The sequence below is a fragment of the Odocoileus virginianus genome, chromosome 1 (genome assembly GCF_023699985.2).
Source record: "Odocoileus virginianus isolate 20LAN1187 ecotype Illinois chromosome 1, Ovbor_1.2, whole genome shotgun sequence".
NCBI classification, from domain to species: Eukaryota; Metazoa; Chordata; class Mammalia; order Artiodactyla; family Cervidae; genus Odocoileus; species Odocoileus virginianus.
Genome location: NC_069674.1, coordinates 6,898,554 through 6,910,189, shown reverse-complemented (window position 1 = coordinate 6,910,189; position 11,636 = coordinate 6,898,554).

Genomic DNA, 11,636 nt, shown 5'->3' with positions numbered 1-11,636 from the left:
AGATTAATGGCAAGTTGGAAAAATATTTCTGTAATTTATCACAGACAAACTATTGCAAATAAATATCCTTAATATGTAAAAGGCCCACTTAGGCCATCAACACATTGATGTGTGCATGCTCAGTTGTGTCTGACTCCTTGTGACCCCATGGACTGTAGCCTGCCAGGCTCCTCTGTCCATGGAAGTTTTCCAGGCAATAATACTAGAGCCAATTGCCATCTCCTACTCCAAGGGATCTTCCTGACCAAGGGATTGAACCTGTGACTCCTGGAAATGTCCTGCAAGTCTCCTGCATTGCAGGTAGGCTCTTTACCACTGTGCCACCTGGGCTTCCTTTAGGGAACTGAGGTTGTGCTCAAGCTCAGTGAATCAGGGTAGATCTCAGACCAAAGAAATGCAAATTAAAATATAACATTTTCCACCTATCAAATGAGGAAAAAAAACAATATTATCATATTGGTAGTGTAAATTGGGACTGTAAATTGGTATACAACCTTTCTTGGGAAGGGCTGTGTCAAACCAAAGATTAGTTAAAACAATTCCCTTTGACTTGGTAGTAATTTCCTTTGTTGGAATCCATCCTTAGAAAAACCTGAAAAGATGAATAAACATTGGCTCAAGGATATATAAGACCCCTTAAGTGTTATTTAAAATTTTTAAGCAAATATAATAGATACTGACATGCCCAATACTGAAGAGGTAGTTAAGTGAGGTATGCTATATCTCCATGATCAAAAACTATTGGGACTTCCCTGGCATCCCAGTGGTCAGGACTTCACATTGCAGGGGGCACTGGTGCACTCCCTAGTTGGGGAACTAAGATCCCACAAGTTATTTAAATTTCATACAGTTCACAATAACACACAAATTACACGTTGTCATGTTTCTCAGTCCTGACCATATTAGAATCTCTGTGTGTGTGTGTGTGTGTGTGTGTGTGTGTGTGTGTTCAGGCACTCGGTCATGTCCAACTCTTTTCTGTGCCATGGACTGTAGTCTGCCAGGCTCTTATGTTCATGGAATTTTCCAGGCAAGAACACTAGAGTAAGTTGCCATTTCCTATGCAAGGGGATCTTCCTGACCCAGGTGTTGAACCTGCAACTCTTGCATCTCCTGCAATGGCAGGCAGATTCTTTACCACTGGTCACCTGGGAAGCACCGTTAGAATCTCCAAGGGAGGTTTAAAAAACCCCAATGCAGGGAAGAAGGGAACAGCTAGCTCAGTTGAGTGAATGACAAGGTCAGTGATATTTTTAAAGCCAGGGTATTCTGTGTTAAATGACAGCATTATCTCAAATGTAAAAATATTTTCAGTAATGTTTTATTTTCATAAACTACCTAGAAATGTAAAAAAATTTTTTTTTCTTTTAAGGACATGGATATATTTCTGAATCCAAATCAGGGCCTCTTAATCTATACTCAAATGCCCTCCTCAGGCTACAGCCTCAAAAGACCAGTCCCTCTTCCTGGCCTCCTCCGCCGCCTAGTCATTCCCGAGACTCCATCAGGCAGCTACTTTACATGGCTTTTCTGGAAGCAAACCTATGTGCTGGGATGCCCAAGTCCATGGACCTGCTGGCATCACTGTTCCTCTTGCTGGTGCATTTAAATTTGCATTGTTCATTCCATGGCATAAAGGTGAGGACCAAAAGGCAGGGGGGATTATGGCTGATTTTAAAACTTTCGTCTTCATACTTTCTATAGCCTCCAAATTTTCTGCAATATATTACTTTCAAAATCAGAAAAAAAAATTTAAGCATATTCCCTTCTAGTAATTGCAAGCAATACCATTTCCTATGATATAATTAATCAATAATTGCTTTAAGACAAAAATCTGGATACTAAATTGGGAAATATGCATTATAATTTACATATAACCATTTAAGCTTTGATAAGGAATAATTATTTCCATTTTGCAGATGAGGACACAGTCTCAGAAAATTTCCAAGACACTCAATTTCAAGACCTCTTGGTCCAAGTTCCAGGCTGTTACAATACCATACTTCTTCCATCCTTTTGTAGTAAAGGTTGGGTAACTGAAAGTACAGGAGGGTTGAATCATCCTCTGTAATCACCTCTGGGGATCTGAAACAGTTACCACCACATCTGCCCGCTGGTCCCCCTCCATGTTAGGCTGGATGTCAATCTAAAATACTGATAAAGGCTCCGATATGTTGAGTGTTTACTACCTTGGAGGTACTGCACATATCTCTTCTAATCCACTCTTTGAGGTAGGTACAATTATTATTTCCTAAGAAGTAGCTCAGATTATACCCATTTTGTAGATGGAAAAAGATACTGCAGGGGTTAACTGTCATTTAGTCATTCAACAAACCCTTGGGAAGCACCCATGGTGTTCCAGGTTCTAGTCCGGCACTGAAGGTACAGCAGTGAACAGGCAAACAAGGTCCTTGACATCATGCAGCTTGTGTCCCGAGAGGTTAGAATGACAAACAGGAAAACAAACAAATGAACAAAGTCATTTCAGATACTGAAAATATTGTAGGGAAATAAAGCAGGTGGATGTGATGGAAGTGACGGAGTGGGGCGGTGGTAAGACGGAGTCATCAGGAACTGGAGCTGAAGTCTGAATGGTAAGGAGGCAGGGTGTAGAAACTGGATGCAGAACACTCGGGCTGTGGGAAGAGGCCACCAAGGCCCTGAGGAGGGAGCTGGCTTGGCGGGTGGATGGAGGCATGTGAACAGTGTAAAGGACAAGACAGATACGAGCAGACGACACTGAGGTGGGGCAGGGGCAGCCTCTTGAGGTCTTATACGTCATGACGGGGTAGGAGTGGAGCCTGCACTGAACGCAGGTCTGTCTCCCTCGGGTCCAGGGGCCACTGCCTCGGAGACATTCCTGATGGGCTCTTCAGTGGGCCTGTCCCCTCCAGCCTCTGATTGAGACAGGCTCCCCAGCTCAGTCTATAAGCGCCTATGGCCATGAATTTTGGTTTGTGAGTGTTCACCCAGGCGGCCTGGTTCCTGCTGTCACCTGAGCGACTTTCTGGAGGAGCAGGCCCATGGGAGAGCCACACGCTGTGACTCACGCACTTCCTCAGATGTCCTTGTGATGAGTGCTGGGAGCCTGAAAAACAGAACAGGGCGACCCTTGTCTGTGCGGCTCGAGAGATCTTCTCCGAGACAGTGACATCTCCAGAACACCCTGCAGGAGGGGACGTGAGGTGGACATCGGTGGTCCAGGAGGATGGGCGGTGGGGGGGGGGGGGGGTGGCGGCTGAGCCAGGGGAATGGAGAGAAGGCAGGGCGCTGGAGTGGGGACGGCCTCTTGTGGGTTGGGCAGCGTCCCCTCAAACCCTTGTCCTTTCAGGAACCTGGGATGTGGCCCTCCTTGGAAGTAGGGTCCTTGCAGATAGTTAAGTAGGCTGATGTCCTACAGGATCAGGGTGAGTCCTTTATCTAACATGACGACTGTCCTTATATGAAGAGACACAGAACTAGAGACACACAAGGAGAACGCCAGGTGAGGACAGATGCAGGAGCGATGTGTCCACAGGCCCAGGGACCCAGTGGGTTGCCCGCAGTGAAGGGAGGACTGAGGCATGCAACAGCCTCCCTCAGAGCCTCCAGGAAGAACCAACCCTCATGTCAGCTGACCTTGATTTGGGACTTTTTTTACCCAAAAAATTTCTGTTGTGTGAAGCCACTCAGTTTCTGGTACTTTGTTACACAGCCCTAGGGAACTAATACGATTCCCAACCTAGGGCTAGAGAGGCAGGCAGGGTCCTGATGGAATTTTGGATTTCACTCGCAGAGCAAAAGAGGACCTGCACTTTTAAAGGCCCCCTCTGGCTGCCCAGTGTTCCAGAAGCACTGACATCCACTGAGATGTCAGCCCCTCAGTATGACCCAGGGCTCGGTCGCCAAGACACTGCCTGACCTGATCATCGCTCACAGGGAACCACATGTGGCCCTTCAATGCGGGGTGATTCTCAACCCCCATCCTGCCCCACAAGGGACCGTCTTCCCAGTTTCCCAGCTCGGCCAGCCGCTACCCTACCTAGCCTTCCCTCCATCGCACCAGAAGCTGAGCCGGTGTCCCTCCTGGAGAACTGTTTGGCAACAAACATCAAAAGCCTTTAAAAAAAAAAAAAAAAAGCCAATACCCTTTGACAGGGCAATCTAACTCTTGGAAATAACTACACATATTGGAAAATATATCAAGAAGCAAACAAATAACCAGTCGGGGCCCATCGTCAGCTTCTCAAGGTCCGCCTCCGCGTGGTGTAAATACATCTGCCACTAGCTTAACCGACTGGAGTCGGAGAAAAGTGGGCGAAACGGAGCGCAGCGCGGGACAGGGTCGGCGTCTCTATAATTCCCGGGTCCATTGCGGGGGCTACCCCTTCCTCCTTCGTTCCCCCGGGCTGGCGGGGATTTCCTTTCCGCTCTTCTGCTCGGAGAGGCTTGGAGCCCTCGGGGCGCGGCACGTCTCGGCGCTCCGCTCCCAGAGCCGAGGCCTCCCCTCTGCACCCGCGGGCTCCCAGCACCCGCATCTGCACAAAGAACGCGCCCCGCGACGCTCGGGGGCCGGCCGGAGCGTGTGGGGGCAGGAACACAAGAAAACCAGAGGGGCTTCGGCCCCAGAGGGCTGGTCCCCGGGCGCGCCAAGACGGCGCCGGGCCGCCAGCTCGGTAAGGGAGGCCGGGCGCGCCTACGAGAAGCTCCCGCGCAGCGGACCCCGGGCTCCGGGCACAGCCCCTTCCTGGGCGCGCGACGGCGGCCCCGCGCCACCACCGAGAGGCCCCCGCGTTCCTAGAGCGGCCGCGGGCGGCCAGGTGCGGCGCGGCGGCCTCCGGGCTCCGGGCTCCGGCCGGCAGGGGGCAGCACGCGCCGGCCGCCGTCCCACGTGGCGCCCGCGCCCCAGCGAGGCCCAGGGCCTGGCGGTGGCCCGCGCGCGCTCAGGGCGGTTCGGGCCGGCTGGTGAGCGGGGAGGGGTCGGGTCGACCCAGGCATCTGAAAAATGCAGGTCCCTCTAAATTAAATTTACAAAATAATACACATTTATTTAGAACATAACTATATAAAGCTATAAAAATCCAACCTTTAACTTAAAAATATATAGTTTTTTTTTTTTTTTTTTTTTTTACAAAATTAAGGCCTGGCTCCATCATCCTGCGGCGTCGCTCACAGAACCCTGGGGAGACAGACGCCGTCTGTTCCCATTTCACAGGGGCTGACTTGGGACCCAGATTTTTGAGGGAATCGATGGAACTGGGAGGCCGGAGAGGAAGGCTGAGGATAGGCGCGGCTGTCCCTCCGGGAGCCTGGGAGGGCTCTGAGGGTCCCCAGGGAAGTCTTCAAGGGACTGGGGGCCTGGGATTGGGAGAGGACCCTAGACAGGGGTCCCGATATCTGTGTGTGTGTGTTACCTGTTGCCTCTGGAATTGCTGCTGTCCTGTGCAAACACAGGACTGCCAATTTAACAGCTCAGCCAGCTCCGGAGAAGGGGAGGACTCCCTGAATGCCCCTGCAGTCTGGCTTTGCTGCCTGCCTGCCCTTGGACTCCTTATCGAGTCTCTGGGTGACCTTCCTTGGAAAGGCAGGGCAGCCCAGAGGGATTGCTGTCATCACCCTAAGCCACCCTGCGACTGTGGTTAAGAGGATCGGGTGTGACCTGGGGACTCTACCTGATATTTGGGCTGAGATATCAGAGGGAAGGATAAATGTTCTGTGGCATCTTTTACAGGCTTGGATTAGCTTGAATGAGGAAATCCTCTGCATCCCAACTGGACAGAAGTTCTGGGTTTTACTTGTGCATTTTTACTTTTTCTTTCCTGCACATTTTCACCTGTGTTTTATTCCCTGGTTAATTTAACAGTAGAGAGCCTCGCTTGGGCCAGACGTGAGGACCAGATGCTGGAGCCAGCACAGGGATGACCTGAAGCCTGCCCTTGAGAAGGTTGAGTACATGTGGGCTGCCCAGGGCCCACGCCAGGGACGCCCTGGCGCCCAGGACAGTCGGGAGGAGGGAGACCCTCAAAGCCCCCCCTGCAGTCAGGTTGTGTGTCCGAGGTCCTTGGGCTACAGCTTGGCCTGATCCTCCCTTGCCTCTGCAGTGGAAGTAAGTGATAGCTGTAAAAATAACTTCTGGGATCCTTACAGCTTCTGACAGGGCTTTTCTGGACATCTGTGCTGCTATTTCCTTCAGCCTTCCAGGAATTCATGGTGGGTGTTAGCCCGCCAGACTTCTCTGGTGAGATTTATAGGGACTCACTGCAGAACCTGATACGGACATCTGCATGGTAATGTAGAGGTTATAGAGACTAGAGAGGTGCTGTTGCTGTTGAGTTGCTCAGACGCGTCCAAAACTCTTGTGATGCCGTGGGCTGTAGCCCGCCAGGCTCTTCTGCCCATGGGATTTCCCAGGCAAGAGTACTGGAGTGGCTTGCCATGTCCTTCTCCATTAGAGGTGTAGGTGTACCCTAAAAGGAAGAAATCACCTTACATGCATGGAGTAAGCACGGAATGTGTCACTGGATACATTAAACACAGAGTTTGGATTGGGAAATACTGAAACAAGGGAGGGTTGGCAGAACTTGCTGGGGGGCGTGGGGTCGGGTTTAAAGCAGCTTCCTCCTCAGAGACCCCCCCAGTGCAGCCCCCAAGGCCGGGAGGGCTGAACAGGTGGGTGTAGCAGCCCACCCCCCCCCAACCCCAGCCCCTCTGCCTCCAACTATATTACATATTTAGCTTCTGAAAATGGTTTTATTTAAACAGGGAATTCTGGGGCTAAAACCAAAAGCTTGAAAACAGACAGATGACGTGTAGAAAACTTGGCTGATCATTATAAATCTGATGAAGATTTTGTGTCCTGACTCTGAAAGAGTTTCTAAAATATAGATTTAGTTTCTACAGAGAGAGAGGGAACACTTCCAAGCAAGCCATTTAATTTCACAGGTGCGGAGATGTCTTCAAGTCTTCCTACTGGGTGGTAAATAAAATGAACCTTTTCTGGTACGTTTATGGATGAGACTTAATACTTTCTCTTGGAGAAATAATGGGCTTGTTCAATTCTGAGATAAGTTTTTATTCTTTGGGACTCAGATGTTTCCTTTACAGTAAGGAAAAAAAAAAAATGCTATTTTTATTTTCGGGGAAAGGGTTGTAAATTAAATTCTGAAAGTCAGTTAGTTATATGACAATAACATACTAAGGCAAGTTAATCCTTTTGGTAAAATGAACACCCAAGCATGTTTGTATGCAGTTTAGTTTATGCTTATTGCTAGACTCTGAAGAGCTGGCACAGATCTGGGCAAGAAAAATGTGTCTATTTCTTCTCAATATGTCTACCCTTTGAATTAAATATACTAGAGGTTGATGTTACTTGGATGTTGACTTGCTTTTTTAGTAGTACTATGAGACATGAGGTTTAATTTTTTTCCAAACTTATTTCAAAATGTGTCACAAACCTTCGGCTTGGTAAGGCATTGATAAATTCAAGATAAAGTGGGAAATGAGTAATAACAACCAATTAAAGGACATTTGTTATTATTAAATTGTTTAGGGTGTTGCTTTGCAAACCAACTTGCTGCCTTTGCTTTTGGACAAAATCAATGAGGCGATTTTCAGTGATGATAATCAATTCATGTAAGATAATACATACCCCAATTTTTTATCTTAGGTTTTAGAATTTGTTTACTTGATATGCAGAAAATTTGGCCATGGAACTGTGGTTCTTGGATCATACCTTCAGTGGAAAAAAGCAAATGTCATGCTTCATAACCTGTTTAATTTTCTTAATTGAATTTAGCTCAAATCCAGTGAATTTCAATCCTTTGAGGGCGTAACTTTCGTATTTGTGTATTCTGTAAACAAAGAATTGATTGAATGTAGTTCTTAAAAAGCTTTTATGCTTATTAGACTATACTGAAAAAAAAATAAGACTATACTGATTCTAGAAGGAAACAATTTGTTGTCCCACTATTCATTATTTAAATAAAATTGCTAGTGAGGATAGAAATTTTCATTGGCACATTTTGTCACTAAAATTCAACTTTTCAGGAATTTCCTGGCGGTCCAGTGGTTAGGATTTGGTGCTTCCACTGCAGGGGGCCCAGGTTCAATCCCTGGCTGGGGAACTAAGATCCGGCAAGCCATGTAGCACCTCCAAAAAAAAAATTAGCTTTTCCTGTCCTAGATAATGGTCAATAGTAATGCTCCTATCTTATCATCTTCAAGTTATTTTGAGAACTGGTTTGATAATTTCACAAAGAGAAGCAGTGAGTTTCATTCATCAGTTGTAGCAGAAGGAATGGTGCGGACCCAAGAGGTAGCTCAAGCCCGAACCGAGTGAGTTAGGGCAGGAATTCGGTTTTATTGTGGAGCAGATGCGTGGTCCTGGTGCTCATCTCCGTCACCCAGCTCCTTCTCTGACTGTTGAATGGCTTTGTAGGTCCCAACACAGCACACACAGAAAAGGAACCCCTCGCCTGAGCAGTTAAGCCTCTTCCCCAAGTCCCCACAGAAGAGGGGAGCTTGGTCCAGAACGAGGCGGGCTGGCTTGGTTCTCAGCATCTCTGCCTTCATGTTTGGTGAGCCCCGCGCTGTCCCCAGGTTGCTGGGCGGTGGCCTGTCCTGTCCACCGGGTTCAGAACCTATATGATGTGTCCACGGGAGAGTCAGAGCTGCAGTTCGAGAAAAAGGACTGTTTCACCTTCTGTATTAAGGATCCAGGAAGAAGAAACTGGGAGGCAGGCTACAACAGCAGTTCGCAGCACCTACCTATGTTTAAATTCTGACCACGTGACCTTGGGATAATTGCTTCACCTCCGTGAACATCATCTGTAAGAGGGACTATGCATCTTGATTTCACACGATGTCAAAAGAGAAAATGAAAGCATTTACTTAGCACAGTGCCAGGAATGTGGTAGGACCCAGTGAATCATACTGATAATTCCTATTAATGCCTAGTAAACTCAAGGCTAGGTCTGGTTTCTGACTGGACGTTTTCACGGTAGGTCCCTTACTAGCTTCGCCCTTGATTTAACTCACTGTTTTGCTTTTATTTTTTCTCCTGCCCTCCCACCTTCCCTCTCCTTCCTTCCTTGTCTCCCTTCCTTCTTCCTTCCTGTCTTTTCTTGCTTTAAAAATTATTTTAGCCTGGAGTTACCTTTGGTAGAAAGCAGAAATAGAAGGCTAGTTGGTGTTTTAACTAAAAACACCCATTTCAAGGAACCCAACGAGAAGTAGTCAGTGCAGAACTGATTGCAAATCCACATCTAGCAGTCCCCACGACGCACGGCGAAAACAGTAAGAGGCTTCAGCAGCTGAAAACGCTTTCCAGAAAGCCCGAGGAGAGGCCTCGGCCTGACTCACTGTTGCCCTGGCAACAGGAGGGCCTGGAGGCCTCCGTCCTTGATCCCTTAATCTGAGGAGCCGCCACAACACCGCCCCCAGAGAGGTCCCCACAGACACCTGGCTCGTTACAGCTACCCTGCCTGGAAGGAGGGTCAGGGGAGAGATGGCGGCGTGGCCCTTCCTGCCCCCGACAGCGGCCTAAAGGTCTCCGTCAGCCTTCACAGGCCTCAGAGGAGAATCAGGCCGCAGTCTCCGGTGGGTTCTGAGTGCTGTCAAGGCAGCGCAGGGTTTCCTAATCCTTTTGTGTTTCTCCATGGCGCGCAGCACAATGCTCTGCACACAAGGGGTGTCTACCAAGTACGGCGTCCGCGCGGTGCCAGCGCCGCGGCCGCCCGGTCACCGCCCCCTCCCGGGTGAGCCCGCGGCAGGCAGCGACCACCGTTTCTGCAGCCGCAGACAGGGGCTCCCTGACCCCTAGGCCTTTCTGGCCCCTGAGATTCTTTTTTTTTTTTTTTTTTTTTTACCCTCTTGCTACGTTCGTGATTTTGGCAAACGTTCGGCAGAGACCAAAATTCTGCTCGGTATACGTATTCCCCTGATTGTACCTTAAATTTTTAAATCTGAGGGTAAAATGGGGTCATTTTGAAAAGAGAGGCTCCGACTTCACCATTCAGGTTATTTGGCCCAACACTTGGGCTTTGGTGCCAAGACGGCTTGAGTTCAAGTCTTGGCTCTGCCACCGTGATTGCTGTGTGACTCTGGGCCAACTGAACCTCTCTGGGCCTCAAACTTATAAAATGGGCTTCACTTATAAAATGAGCATGTGGTGCACACATCTGAGCTATAAGGCCTTCGAAGGTACGTGTAACCTTCAACAGTGAAAGGACTTTCATAAATGGCAGTTATTCTCTTGGGCACACAACCCTGCAGGGCCAACGGCAACTGACAGTTCAGGAGTTTGAGTCTGGCTTTCTACTAAGTTAAGGGCCCTGGGGAAGGGCCATGAGGGTACCACTACCCGGGAAGGTGGGTCGACCCACTGCAGAGGCTGGCGTGTGGCTGACATGTGAGTTTAAACCCCTGTCCACTCCCACTGCAAGACTAAGTGCAGTTGTCTGTGTGATTTAACTTGAAGGTCCTTCCATCAAAGTAATTTTCTTTTTCTGGCTGGTGGGGAAATTGCCTTTCTCAGAGATTCATTCTTTTAGGACACAACAGCACCTCACTACCTGCCCAGACTTTCTGCTTTTACTAAAATTAAGCTATCATTAGTTTCCCTGGTGGCTCAGATGGTAAAGACTTGGCCTGCAATGTGGGAGTACTGGGTTCGATCCCTGGGCTGGGAAGATTCCCTGGAGAAGGGAAAGGCTACCCACTCCAGTATTCTTGCCTGGAGAATTCCATGAACAGAGGAGCCTGGAGGGCTACAGTCTTTGGGTCACAAAGAGTCTGACAGGACTGACTGACTTTCACAGCCATAAATGAATCTGAAATTAGCAGACTTTCGTTCAGACCTTGGGATGTGCCAGCATCTTTGCTACATATTTATTGTTATTAAGCTTCGGAACAATGCTTTATTGTCCCCGGTTCACAGGTGAGGACACGGTCAGTTAATTAGCTTGTTCAAGGTGACACAGCTATCACGTTTAAATCCACATCTATTCAACTCCAGGGTCCATCTCTGCTTATAGTGATCCCTCTGTTTGATGCTGGTCTGTGGCTGCTGTTGGGCAGATGAGAACAGGGATCACAGGGGTGTCCAGGAGTTGGGAAATGGGGGGGAGGAACCTGGAGTCCAGGTCACTGGACTGCACTGGACTTGAGTCCAGGTCACTGGACTGGTCACAGAGCACTGGGCTGCGAGGAGGAATGGGCATGAGGAGGGGGTTAAAGCCAAGGAAGGAGGGGGGTGTCTCCTGCTTAGGTCTGAACAGCCCAGGCACCCTCCAGGTCTCAAAGTCCAAGACTAGTAAAGATTTTGAGCAGCAGTGGCCTTCTACCAAACCTCTCCAGAACACCTCTGCTCACACCTCTTCAAGGCGTCAAACATCCCTGTTTCCTCTGTCATGCCCCTCACCCTCAGCAGCAGATCGTCCGCGGACCCATCCTCTGACCACCCGCTGGTTCCCCCTCATGTCTGACTCCGGATCATTCCCATCCCCATCCCCATCGCAGCAGCCCCCTGATACCCACTTGCCCCGTCTCTCTCCTGCTCAGCAGTCGGCAATGGCATCTCCTACAAGATCAAGTTCAAACTCCACAGTCTTCAGTCTCAGATCCAAGACTGCCTCCGCAACCCTGTCTAGCCCCAGCCA